The sequence below is a fragment of the Triticum dicoccoides genome, chromosome 5B, assembly GCF_002162155.2.
Source record: "Triticum dicoccoides isolate Atlit2015 ecotype Zavitan chromosome 5B, WEW_v2.0, whole genome shotgun sequence".
Taxonomy (NCBI): domain Eukaryota; kingdom Viridiplantae; phylum Streptophyta; class Magnoliopsida; order Poales; family Poaceae; genus Triticum; species Triticum dicoccoides.
In genome coordinates, this window is record NC_041389.1 from 56,117,248 (window position 1) to 56,130,824 (window position 13,577).

Below are 13,577 nucleotides of genomic sequence, written 5' to 3' on the forward strand. Positions count from 1 at the left end.
CTTCTTGGAGCTCTCTGTCTCGTGGGGATCAGCCTCCCGCATCTGCTCCAATATCGGTAGATCTTTGCCTGGTTCTCCTTGGTCCATCATGAAACTGACGAATACTAGGAGACCACTAAAAGGAAAACACAATCGCAATGAAAATGAAACAAAAAAGAGAGTGAGGATCGGTTACTGCTTTGCAAAAGTTCTTTTTTTTCTCTGAACGAAAATATACCAACATCACGGATCCACTTACCTTCCCTTTGTTGGGAGAGAAGAACAGTGGCAGATGCGAGTGTTGCCTTTCTTGAAGACGGTGAGGGAGAAGGGATTCAGCGAAGATTGAAATGATGGTTGCTTCGTCCGTCAAACTTAGACTGCGGGGAGGTGGGGTTTTGTGATACAATGGCTCGTTACTGCCGCGCTACGACCGGGTTGACACTCCGCCTGCATATTGCCTTCTAATTTGGTGGATGGCATTTGGGTCCGCACGCTGCATGGCCCGCATGTCGGTGAACAAAAGTATAACGGCATTCAGTAGAGGGAGACGATTCAATGACCTAGGAGGAGCCAGAAGCGGTAGAGTGTCTCCACTGTACTAGTAGTAATTGTTTTTCTGGGTAGCTGTAGAGTGTCTCCACTGTACTAGTAGTAATTGTTTCTCTGGGCCCAAGACAAAATAGCCAATCCACACTAGTAAATAGTAAAATCAATTCAAAAGGCGCTACCCACACCCAGCACACCGCCCCTCCCCCAAAAAAAACCTGGGTGCTCTTCTTCCTCCTCGCTCCCACCCACCTCACGTCAGCTCGCTCCACTCGTACCCCCAAATTCCTCACCTCACTCCTACAGAAACCCCCAGCTCCCCTTCTTCCTCACTCCTACAGAAAACTCCCAGCTCCCCTTCTTCTTTGCTCGCACTACAACTAGGCTCGTCATTCATTACTCTACTCAAATCCGTGAGCGTGACGCGATGCCCTCGAGGAAAATGGAGTCGGCTGACCCCAGCGCCAAGAAGATGAGGCTCCCGCCAGCGGCGACGCCTGTTGTAGATCCCGCACCCGGCAGCGCGGGGAGAAGGGGCGACCCCGCCCCCACCAGATCCCAGGAACCCGTAGAATCTCGGGTGGACCGCATCAGCGATCTCCCGGACGCCGTCCTTGGGGAGATCATCTCGCTTCTCCCCACCAAGGATTGCTGCCGCACCCATGTCCTCTCAATTCGGTGGCGCCCTCTATGGCGTGTCGTGCCCCTTAATCTCGACTGTCGTCAGCTATCTCTCTTCAATGATTTTGAAATCCCCAAAGCCATCATCTCCTCCCACCAGGGCTCCGTTCAAAGCCTCTGCATCCCGTCATGCTACCTGAGCAAGCATACCATGCCCTGCACGGTGGACGCCTGGCTGAAATCACCTGAATTCACAGAACTACAGCTGCTTGAGTTCTACTATTCCCCTGGAAATCACATACCACATACCGAACGCCATGAACTTATGCCCTCGGCACCGATGTCCATCTCGCGGTTTTCCTCCTCTCTCCACACCGCCACCTTTGCGCTGTGCTACCTACCAGACAATCTGGTACTAAACCTTCAACTCCCATTTCTCAAAAAACTTTCACTTGTGCGGGTTCATATATCGGAGGCCTCATTGCATAGCATCATCCACTCCAGTTGCCCTGCACTGGAGTGCTTGGTGCTTGTTTTCACAGTTAGAATCGGTTGTCTCCAAATAAAGTCGCCTAACCTTGTAAGAATTGGAATTTCTTTTGACGGAAGGCAGCTCATCATCCAAGATGCCCCTTCACTTCAAAGGTTGACCCTTGATTCTAGTTATTCACCGTTGCAAATATCCATCCTCTCTGCGCCTAAACTGGAGACCTTGGGTGTAATACATGATCTCTGTGCTCATTTCAATATGGTGTTTGGCTCCACAGTTCTTCAGGTACTTTATATTATCATCTACACTTGTAACCATAAGTTGCATTTTAAATTTCTGCGCATAATTTATATATCATCTTGGAGTACACATTTTGTACTAATATTATGTTCTATGCTCAATGAAGAGTTTCTCCATGGATGGCCTATCAATGGTGCTGGATTCTGTCAAGATCTTATATATCCAAATGATTAGTTTTGATCTGAACAGGATTATTGGCTTGCTGCAATGCTTTCCATGTTTGGAGAAGTTGTATATAAAGGTGATAATTTCACGCACATTGGAAGCCCGCATATAGTGTACTAGAATTAACCGTTCAGCTATTGCTCTTTCGACACTCTTCTTTTAGACCTTAACTGTTTTCAATCTTCATGTCTATTTAGGCAACAGGACGGGGTAAGAAAGTTATAACCAATCGGTGGATTCGTAAGTATCGGGATTTTCTCACTTCTCATGAGATTCGATTGAAGACAATAACGCTAGAACGATATGTAGCCAACCGTGCAAACACAAGATTTGTCACAGTCTTCCTGCTGAATGCGAGGTTACTATTGTCCATCAGGCTTAAGTTTATCAGCAGCATGGTTTTGACGGATGGTTTTGACGGATGGGTATGCGGCGGCGGCTAGACGAGCCTGGCGGCAGCGGAAGGCAGGCGATGCAGGGGCCGAACAGACCGGGGACAGCAGCGGCCAGACAGGATAGGAGTTGGCGGCAGCCGGACTGCAGAGGACGGTGGCGGCCCGCTGTAGAGAACTGCGGCGGCCCATTGCAGAGAGGAGACAGCGGCTGGGCGGCTAGAAGCAGCGGAAACGGGGGAAATTATGGACGGGGAGCACGGAGTTGCATCGTGTGGGAAAGAGAGACTAACCTAGCATCTGATACCATGTTGGATAATGAGCAACTAGTATTGACAGAGGGTCAAAGGCCAATACATATACATGTGTGGTAAAGTGCAGGAAACCCCTTATACAATGGGGGATATACAGAAAAGGGGACTATACACATCTAACAACATATTTGAAGAGATGAGATATTTACATTGCATCCAGTCTTCTCCCTCTACTATAGCCATCAAGCTTTACTTCATATAATTTTACATGAAGCATATAATTGCCATCCAGCTTTACTTCATGTAATCTGCACGTTGCTCGGTGAAAGACTACAAGTGTTTTAATTACATTGGCAGTGGCACCTGTTGAAACCCGGCGAACATCGCCGCCACCCCGCTGTCGATTCGCATCCAAGCGGCTGGCCTCCTTGCGGTGGTGGTCTTCACCCTCTTTCATCACCATGAAGCAGATCGTCATTGTGCCGCTGTCCGGCACTGGCGAGAAGGGGTGGCACTGGCGAGAAGGATTGGCTTCTTACGCGGCTACCCAGGTTGGGTGGCCTGTTGGCCAGGCTCATTGGGATGGTGACTGGCAAGATGGAGAGGAATACATATGTGTCCTTCACCCTTGACAATGACACTGGCTGCATCAATTTCATCAGATGGTGAGAGCGTTCCAGATGTATCTTAGGGGTACAATTTTATACTTTTGTGCTCTCAGTGCCACTGCTAGATGTTGGCTTGGCTGTGGGATTTGGCAAACCCTATTCGGCGCCTTTAGCGTGAGGCTGTGGTGTATCGAACCGGCGACATCATGGTTAGGAGTACTACCAGTCAACCACCATGCCAACAAACTTCACGTGCTTAGGTACCTCTCCTCGTTCTTTTCTTCTTTCTAATTTCCCTTTTTCTCTTTTTCTTTTTCTTTTTTCCTTCCTGGTTCAATGAACTTTTTCAAAATTCGTAATTTTTTTCCAAAATCGATGAACAGTTTTCCAAAATGGATGAAGTTTCTTTTTACAAATTTGATTAACTTTTTTTTCAAATTCGATGAACTTTTTTTCAATTTTGATGAACTTTTTTTCTAATTCGATGAACTTTTTTTCAAAATTGATGAACTTTTCTTCAAATTTGATGATCTTTTTTCAAAAAAATTAAACTTTTTTGAAAATCGATGAACTTTTTTTAAACTCGATGAACTTTTTTTTCAAAAGCATAAACTTTTCTCAATTTTTTCCTTAACTGTTTGCAATGTCGATGAACTTTTTAAAAGTTTGTGAACTTTTCCTCAAAAATGATGAACGTTTTCAAATCCATGATGTTCTAAAAATAATACAGAAATCATAGCTATATAATAGACGCGGCCCCGCTTGTTCTTATAGAGTTGGCGCTATTAGTTGTAGCCAATGTGCAGTTGCTCTGGTGGTTATTGGAGGTCGGCCAATGAACCAACCACCCGAGTTTGAATCCTGGAGAACACACTGTTTTTGCGACAACTAGTAAGATGCCCGTGCTATGCTACGGGATCACATAAGATTAGGTGGATTTAAGTTTAGGAACCCGTAAGTTGCTATGGACAATAAAAAATGTACTTAGAAATTGATTGAAACAATGATATACTGTTGAGCTATGGACAATAAAAATAATTTATCAGACATTAATCAAAGCGATGTTATATTGCTGGTAGTCACAAATCGAGCACAATCAAGCATATTGTTTCCAATCAATAAACCCATCATCAAAGCCAAACATTTTTTTCATTTTTTTCACCATCGCCTCGCATGTCACCAAAGTTCTTGTTCTCCCCACCTACCTATCTCATGCGTAAAAGATAATGATAAATGACATCTCAAATCAATTTATGTTGTAAGATTCCAAACTACTATGCATGATTTGAAGAAAAAGGAATCATATCACATAATAGTGTCCTGAAAATAGCAACCTGCAGTACTACAAGGATGATCAACCATGATTAAATATTGCTAAAATAGTTTTCTAAGTGAATTATAGTCTAACAAACATATTGCCATCAGCAACTGGCCAAGATAACTCGCTTGAAAAAAGAAAACACACACAAAAAAAAAACACTTATACAGAACTTGCACGCAGAAGAGAGTATATACAAGTACAAACAAAATGACCGGGGCTCGCCAAGCTAGACTAATATGTAAAACGATGTGCCATGTGTCAGCGTCCTTCCAACATTGGCTTCGTCAATTGTGAGGCGTGCGAGCTTCACAACCGATAACACTGAATTCTGAAAGATGCGACGAACGCACCGACATCATATCTCCCAAATTTCCAGCACAGCCTGCGGTCTATAATACATATAATTATTATTTTTTATGGGTGAAAAGAAATACATATAATTATGTCCAGCCTTAGAACTACTTCAACAGAGAATTGCTTCTTTCCTTGGAAAGGCTGTAGAAGAAATAAGTTAATCAGTTACTATTCATCCAGGAAGTCAACATTGCTCATTTCGTGCGAGTATATTAGGCACAACAGACTTAAGTGGAGATAAATTGCAGCAATTTATATATCCAAATAGCTTACATACTATAGCTTGAGAACATACTTATAAATGGTTCCAGGAAAACAAGAATGAAGTGGAAGTGCTTAACCGAATGCTTTGGTAAATATATGCACAAGAAAATGAATTTGTATACAGTGTCACCATGAAGAGAAGAAACATTCCAGACATAACGCACAAGCTAGTTCCACTTAATTAGTTACATACCTTAGATCACGCCATGGAATCATCTGCACAGTATACCTCAAATCATCTGTATATAGAAGGGGCGAGTGTGCATGTATACACACAAAAAAAACTGCACCAGGCCTCTTTTAACTTTCTTACATCAACCAAGTTTCTGCAAAAAAAACTGCAGCTAACAGACATCAAGGAAAAACATATTTTGGGTGTGACCTGATAAATTAGATGTGGAGCTACCAACCAAAGGAGGGGCGCCGATGACAAAGAGACCTGCTGTAAGCGTCATACGATTTTTTTTTGAACAGAGAGAGTAATAAAGACTACCAAAAAAACTATTCAAATACATGTACACTTTTTTACAAAAATATCAAAGCAAGTATCTAAAGTTATTTTTTCTGAAAGCCCTCTGCACAAACTTCAGAACCGTACATGGGAAACAATTTTAGATGAATGACCCTATTAGATAGAATGATTTTTTACAGCCACCAAATTGTACTTGATTCAGACCTTGGACTACACACTGAGACTTCTTTGTAGACCATTTCTTTGTAAAATTGCAATGGAGTTGGATTGACCTTCCTTTTGCTTATCTGAGAGAGTAAGAATCTTTATAGTACTTCTAGATGTAGCTCTAGAAAGTGCAACATAGCATGTGTGAAAATACCGGTTCAGGGAGGTATACACCAACATTTCCAATACTCAAAGTTTCATTCGCAAGAAGATTCTGGATAAGAAATTGAAACCAATCGAAGACAATTCCATTTGTTATCACCAGAACATATAGCACAAGATTGTCTAACAGAGATGAAGCAAGATAGATGAGACGTATATAAGATTTTTCTATTCGTCCACACCCATACCTTGTCCTTGACGAAGCATATTATATGGCAAATGGCAGTGAATCACACCTCCTCGCACTCCGTTGTCCGTTCTATCTAAAGATTGTGTGGCTTCTAGAGGGTGTTGTCAGCAATATTTTAAATAGCGCGCTACAAAATATAGCGAGGCCCTTCTCTAAATGCTACACAAGTTATAGCGCGCTAATAGCATGCTATATTTTAAAATAGCGTTTGCAAAAAAATCAAATATATCTAGAAATAAAGTATTTAAGCAACTAAATTTTTCATAAGAACAAGCAATATATGCATAAGGGCCAAATCCAGCACATAAAAATAGTAAGTCTCAAACATCAACAACCATAGTTTTAAGAGTCTCTAACATCAACAGCCACCGGGGCAGCCACCTGGGCTTGCTGGTTAGGTCTCGTGGGAGAATCTGATAAAAGGAGTGAGAAAGCTAGTGGTCGTGGGTTGGTTTTGGCCTGCTGGGCTGTGCTTATTTCAGTTTTGCATGGTCTGCACGTCGTAACCTTACAACGTTACAACGTTATAGCGTGTGTAGCGCGCTAATTACGCAATTAGCGGCGTAGCATTCGATTTTGCCAAAACGTAACGTCTTCCTTTCAAATATGCTATAACCGCGTTATAACGGCGAAATAGCGTGCTATTTAAAATATTGGTTGTCAGTGAGTGGCTGTAGTTTGAGCAGCGTGAGTCCCATATGCCTGCACACTGATTTATATTGGGCTACATGAGTGGTATATAGACAGTTGTTAGTTGGATGCTGATTTGACACTTAGGTGATAGAAAAACTGAACTTGGGATTGGAAGGAGAGGAAATAGCAGAGCATAGTACCTCCACGTCAACATCACACCAGACCAGCCATCTTGGAGACAGAGTCGATTCGGAGGAGGACGCCGGTGTGGAGCCCGTGGGTGGCGCTTCAATAGCAGGCGGCGAAGAGGTCCTCGGGGAGCAGCTCGTAGCCTCGTACTTGAAGTCGAATGGACAAACGTGGAGCACGACGGTGGGGAAGGACGTAGCAGGTGGCGCCGCCGCCACCGAGGGTGAGTAGCGTGTAGCCGTCGTACGCGAAGGTCGGCGTCGAGGAGACGGCTAGGAGGACGGGGAGGCGGCGGGCTTTTGCATGGAGCAGGATGCAGGAGAGGCGTGGCAGACTCGAGTTGGGGGGCGCTGTTGGCGGCGTACCTGCCGACAGGGCCACTACATCTGGAGTAGGGCTGCGTCATCAGAGAAGGAGGCAATAGGAATCGCGGATTTGGGGGACGGCGGTGCCGACGGCGTAATTGCTGACTTCGGCGTCCGAGAGACGGGTAGGAGGGAGAAGAGACAATGCGGAGGAGGGGGGTGGCGGTGGAGGTGGTAGTGAGCCACGGGGCTGCTACGGGGGAGAGGAGGTAGGAGAGGCATTTGGGGCAACCGGCGCCGGCGGCGTGTGGAGCGGCAGTGGCCATGCCCAGTTGGGTTCCATCCTTTTCTGCCCTTTTCGAGAAGGATGCAGCGCTTCTGGTTGCCTGGCTGGATAAGGCGGAGATGGATGGAGCAAAAGGTAGAGAATTCGTTTTTTTTTTAAATGTTATAAGTGGGGTTGCCTCCCATTCGTCGGATACAGATCTGATGGTCCAAAATGATGGGTGGCAGACACACCGTCACCACCAACTCACTCTTTTATAGGAGTATATATATAAAGTATAATATATAATATATAATAAATATAGATAGAGATGCAAGTACCAAGCAGAACTTAGTAACGGGAAATCTGCAAGTTCTTAATCATCTCTGGTTTGATAAAGTAACTATTTGAGAGAGAGATGTTACTGTAAAATTCTCAAAATTTGCGATAGTGGATTTCGGCTTTGGATTTTCCTCTCGATTTTTCAAATTGATGTGGCTATAGGAACTTGAGGCTGAATTTATTAATTGGTGTGGATGCGACCTAGATTGTGCATTAATTTTACGAATTCATAGGAAACATTACCCGTGCGTTGCAACGGGGATAAACAAAAATTCAGTCAAAATACATAGCCTTGAAGATCATCCATAGTGCTCCTGCAAAAAAAAAAGCATCCTTAATGCCCCTGCAAAAAAAGATCATCCATAACGACAGCATAATCTTCGCTGAAAATATTATATGATGCAGTGTGAGTGCTTTTGACAACCGTGGCATCTAACTGAAACTTTCATTGTTGTAGAAGCAAGAGGAGACAGACCAAAGAGAGAAATATCAAAATAACAAAAATAATATTAGCTTACACGAAACCTTCCAAAAGTCTACTGAATCTTACAACCCAAGATGCGGGATGACAAAAGAAGATCTGATAGACGACCCATCGATGATCATACAGTGACTGACGAGTGCCGCCGCCCATAAAAGAAGATCTGATAGAGGTAATGGAGGCGGTAAAGATGAAAGGTCTGTAAAGGACACAGTGGAAGATAAGAATGCAGATACTTACGTTGTTGCTCATAAAAAAGGTTCATCTATATCTAAAGATGAAATGCTGGATATTGGCAATGGGTAATCACAAGAAATCTAGACATCTGATGTCGTGGAATATGATTATAATATCCAGCACATTCTTTACTTGATTAATATTCAATCATAGGTAAAAGGGGGACCCTAGAAATGAAGTTCATGTAATTAAGATGGACCATTTGTAATTAATTTCAGTTAAATACTAGTAGTACTATACATCACACTGTTGTTGATGACCCTTGAAAGCTTACCATTTTTCTCACCTGCAGAATACACACTTATATGTGCCTCATACTCCCACTCTGACACGTTGATGACTTCAGAAAAATGCAAATTCTGGAAAAGGCAAACATAGAAACATGATTCATGTAATCACAAAGTTGGACCATCTGTATGAAGATTATTTGGAGCGTAAACTGTATAAATATAAATGATCCAAAAATAACAAAATAGATGAATCATTAGCGAGTTGAGGGCGGAATGGTGCCGATCAGCCGTATAATTGCTAAACATTAGAGAGCACATAACTAACTACTAAGAAATCAAGAGAGACAGAGAGTGCGAAGTCAGACTGGATATTTGAATAAAAGAAAACAATAGATTGCATTGCTTCAGAATTGGTAGCACCACCCAGTTTTATGTAGTATGCAAGCCCGCATATGAACTATAAAACTTTGCAATTCGGATACAGGCAAGATGACGGTAGGTACACTTTAATTATATGGTGGAAACATCAGTACAAAAACTTATAATGCTAATTAAGCTAATTATGTATGCATGCAGCTCCACGCGGATCTCTTTGTTTTATTATGTACAACCAACTTTCATGACTTAATTATTACAAAAAAGAAAAATCCCTCCTATTTAGAGATAAAATAACTATAATCAAATACCTAATTTTGTAAACGAAAAAAGGATCCTTGAGCTTAGCCTAGATGTGGTGGTAAGAGTCTCTGATGCAATGGACGCATACATAAGAACACAACGACCTGTGGTGATTGGAGAAGTGGAGAGGCGAAGCTAGGACAGAGTTAGTCGGACCTAGGGTGGTGCAGGGGGGGTGTCAGAGCTTCAGAGGTGGTTCTTGATTGATGGTTTCTCTGTATGATAATAAAAAACTGTGATTTTCTCTATATAAATTTCTCTACATTAACTTCACATTTACGCCCAAATTGATGTCATATTACAATTATTATTCTTATAAACATTAAAGAATATCATTTCAAGCTAGTGTATAAGATGCCTAATTTGCAACAGAGCAGATCAGAAGAAACTAAATAGTAACTCATTCTCTTGGTTAGGCGAGTAATCAAATATAGAGGTCGCTGAATGGCAATACAAAAAGAGAACTTGAGTAAATTGTGTAGCTAAAGGAAAATGCCTGAGATGAGTTCGCATATGTAAGATAGACCTGCCTAAATTTAATTCATATTTTATAGCATAATACTTTGAAGAATTAGCACCCTGGTGTGTACAATGAAAGGTAGTGCTATTTGCGTACGAAAAATCCAAGGAAGAATTAGCACCCAGGTGTGTGTGTGCAATGAAAGATAGTGCTATTTGCGTACATAAGTTTAGTACTTCTAAGCATAACTTGTTGACACCACATACCTAACAGTACTCATAGAAGCAAACCCCACCAGTGCCAACCTTCAACTTTCGATATCTTCAGTTCGATAGAAATCTCACTACAGCGTCCCTATCGACAATGGAAGCTCAAAGGAATAGGCATCCTCCATGATCAGCCATAACAATAATATCTTCACCTGCTTATCCATTTATGCATCTTTCATTTTTTTTCAGAAATTACATAAGGTTAAATTAAACATTGAACAATAACTGTACAAATAATACATAACAACAGATAAGGAAATAGATAAGGCACACTACAATTTTCACATAATTCCAATTAAATATATAAAATATTGTCTCAATTTTGATTATGAAACTCAATGTTGTTTACTATTTGCCTTTTTCAGGCTTTCAAGTCCATAGGCAGCTCCCTGTATTTAAATTGGTATAGTGATATATATGTGTATAGCAGGGGAAGAAATAGGATGTCGTGACTGCATTAGTTCATATTAAATTCATAGTGGAATGCAAAATTCGTAAATTAATATAATGATGATATGAACATAGAATGAAAACCATTCCAATAACTGAAGCACAATCATTTTTCTCACACTGGCCTTGATGCATTCTGTCGTTGGTTGCAGATTCTACGCGGAGATGTCGGCATCCGGTTGTTGTTTGTCTGGCGCATATCTCGCAACATCCTATAGTCGGCACCAGCTTCTCGAGCTTCCTGTGAGACACATCGGCATCCCTTCGCCGAAAATACCTTTGTGTTTAGTATTTGCATGCATCCATTGTCAATAGCAGCTTCCCACTCGAACCTGATGAATATAGAAGGGAAACCATTCCAATAACTGAAACAGAACCATCTACTGAACCATAATCATTTTCTTTTGCTGTAGTATTTTACATTACAGCACTGCCTAAAGTATTTCATCTCTCTGTTGTTGAAAAACTTGGAAGGATTATTTTCACATTGGTCTTAATTCGTCGATGTTTGCACCATCTATGTGGACATGTTTCTTGTTTGTCTAGCACATGTCTTGCAACATACAGTTGCTGCCATATAGTCGGCACAAGCTTCTCAAGGTTCCCGTGGGACACGGAGGCATCCCTTTGTTGACAATAGCTTTGCGCGCAGAACTGGCATGCATCCATTGTTGACAACAGCTTCGAACTCCAACCTGATGCATCCATCATATCAACGGCACTTACCCTGGTCTGATAATAGAACTCTCCTGCAAAAGTAGCAACGAAATAGTCATCCTCATACAAATATGTCAAATTATATCATTGATGTTTCAGTGCTGTTGTCAAAACTGTAATGGCTGTGTCTAACCTTACGTGGCATTAAGAATATCAGGGGCAAGGAACTAACAATCAAGATTGAGAGACTTTGGGATGCCAAAGTTCAGGTCAGGCTCATGTATTACCAAATAACTACCTACCATACAATTTGCAGAGGAAATTAAAACTAATTAAGGATTCCTGTGGCAAACAAATAGCAAGAGATGAGACTACTTGCTAGCATTAGTCTCATCCGCTCTTTGCTTCTACCCATGCTTGATGCATCTCCAGCGGCATCCAAAAACCGCCATCACGTTGCGTCACTTGGACTGTATGACATCTGAAAACCACAACGGGGGCGTTGCCAGGACAGTGAAGGATGCACAATTGAAGGCATATGTTCCAGATTTCTGTAATTGGACACCATAGAGATTACATGCAAAATTCATCAAATCAACTGCTAGTGTGACATTCTACTTTACCACAACAATCATCAGATCTTGTAGTTGAATAAAGTAATACTGTTTCAATGTCTCATACATCCCTGATGGCCACCATCTTGATCCTCCAATAATCTAGGGATTAGGTGGCGAAGGGTTCTGGTAGGACTAGGGTTCCTACCAGGCCTCCGGCATAGGTTGTATGGGCAAGGAGGAGGGGGACGAGGGCTGGAGCGGGCGCGCCGGCGGACGGGCGCCGTCGCGGCTAGGGCTTGGGGCGGCGGCGGCTAGGGTTCCGGCTCCTTCGAGAGCCGGGCAACAGAAGATTATGATATCTTTATTGCTTGATCTCAAACGATGTCTTACAACTAGTATTTATAACTTTAGCCTAAGATAACTTGTGGGCCAAGCCCTTAATACTAATGCCCGGCGGGCCTCTTCCTAGTATAAACTAAACCGGTCATAACATCTCTCCCCGCCTGCGCAAACAGCTCGTCCTCGAGCTAAAAGTTTGGATAGTGTTGGCGGAATTCCTCGCGCTGCTCCCAAGTAGCCTCCTCCTCCGGAAGGCCTGCCCACTGAACGAGGACGAACCACACACCACGACGGAGCTGTGCCTGCAACACCTTTGCCGGCTCTGGAAGAATGCGACCATCGGCGGTTGGCGGAAGCGCCGGAGGAGCCGCCAGTGGCTCGCCACGGAAGGGCTTGAGCAGCCCCACATGGAAGACGTCGTGGATGCGAGCGCGGGCTGGAAGCTGAAGACGATAGGCCACCTTCCCAATGCGCTCCACGATAGGGAAGGGCCCGGCGTAGCGAGGGCCGAGCTTGCGCTTCGCGCGCGGGTGCAGTGACTGCGTAGAGCGGTGGAGAAGACGCAGCCACACCCAGTCACCCACCGCGAACTCCGCCTCATGATGATGATCGTCGTAGTAGTGCTTGGCCATCTGCTGGGCCTGAAGGAGACGCTGACGGACCTCAGCCAGCATCTCGTCACGGGTGCGGATAAGGTCACCCGCAACCGCCGTCCGAGCCGTCTCCGGGTCGACCGGAAGAATAGGCGGGGGTGGTCGACCATAGACCACCTCAAACGGCGTCGCGCGCAGGGCGGAGTGATAAGAAGTGTTGTAGCAGTACTCCGCCCAAGAGAGCCAGTCCACCCAAGCGCGAGGCCGATCACCTGTCACACAACGCAAATGCATGGCAATGACCTTGTTAACCACCTCGGACTGACCGTCCGTCTGAGGATGAAACGCCGTACTCAGGCGGAGCTGGACACCCGCCATCCTGAAGAGGTCGCGCCAGACATGGCCCGTGAAGACTGGGTCCCGATCACTGATGATCGAAGCAGGGAACCCGTGTAGACGGACGCTGTCGTCGAAGAAGGCCCGGGCCACGGACACCGCCGTGTACGGATGGCCGAGCGCGATGAAGTGGGCGTACTTAGAGAAGCGATCGACCACCTTGAGGAT

At 43.9% G+C, this 13,577-nt stretch overlaps 1 long non-coding RNA gene across 2 annotated transcripts; it reads right to left on the reverse strand.

The window, feature by feature from the left end:
• Positions 1–4,674: 4,674 nt before the first annotated feature.
• LOC119307339 lies at positions 4,675–6,435 on the reverse strand. Of its 2 annotated transcripts, none has more exons than XR_005149264.1 (2): positions 5,491–6,435; positions 4,675–5,068 (listed from the first exon to the last, which is right to left on the reverse strand). It is a non-coding gene; the product is annotated as an uncharacterized LOC119307339 (long non-coding RNA). The 2 variants fall into 2 exon arrangements; XR_005149265.1 differs by having other exon boundaries at positions 4,675–5,174.
• Positions 6,436–13,577: the final 7,142 nt, after the last annotated feature.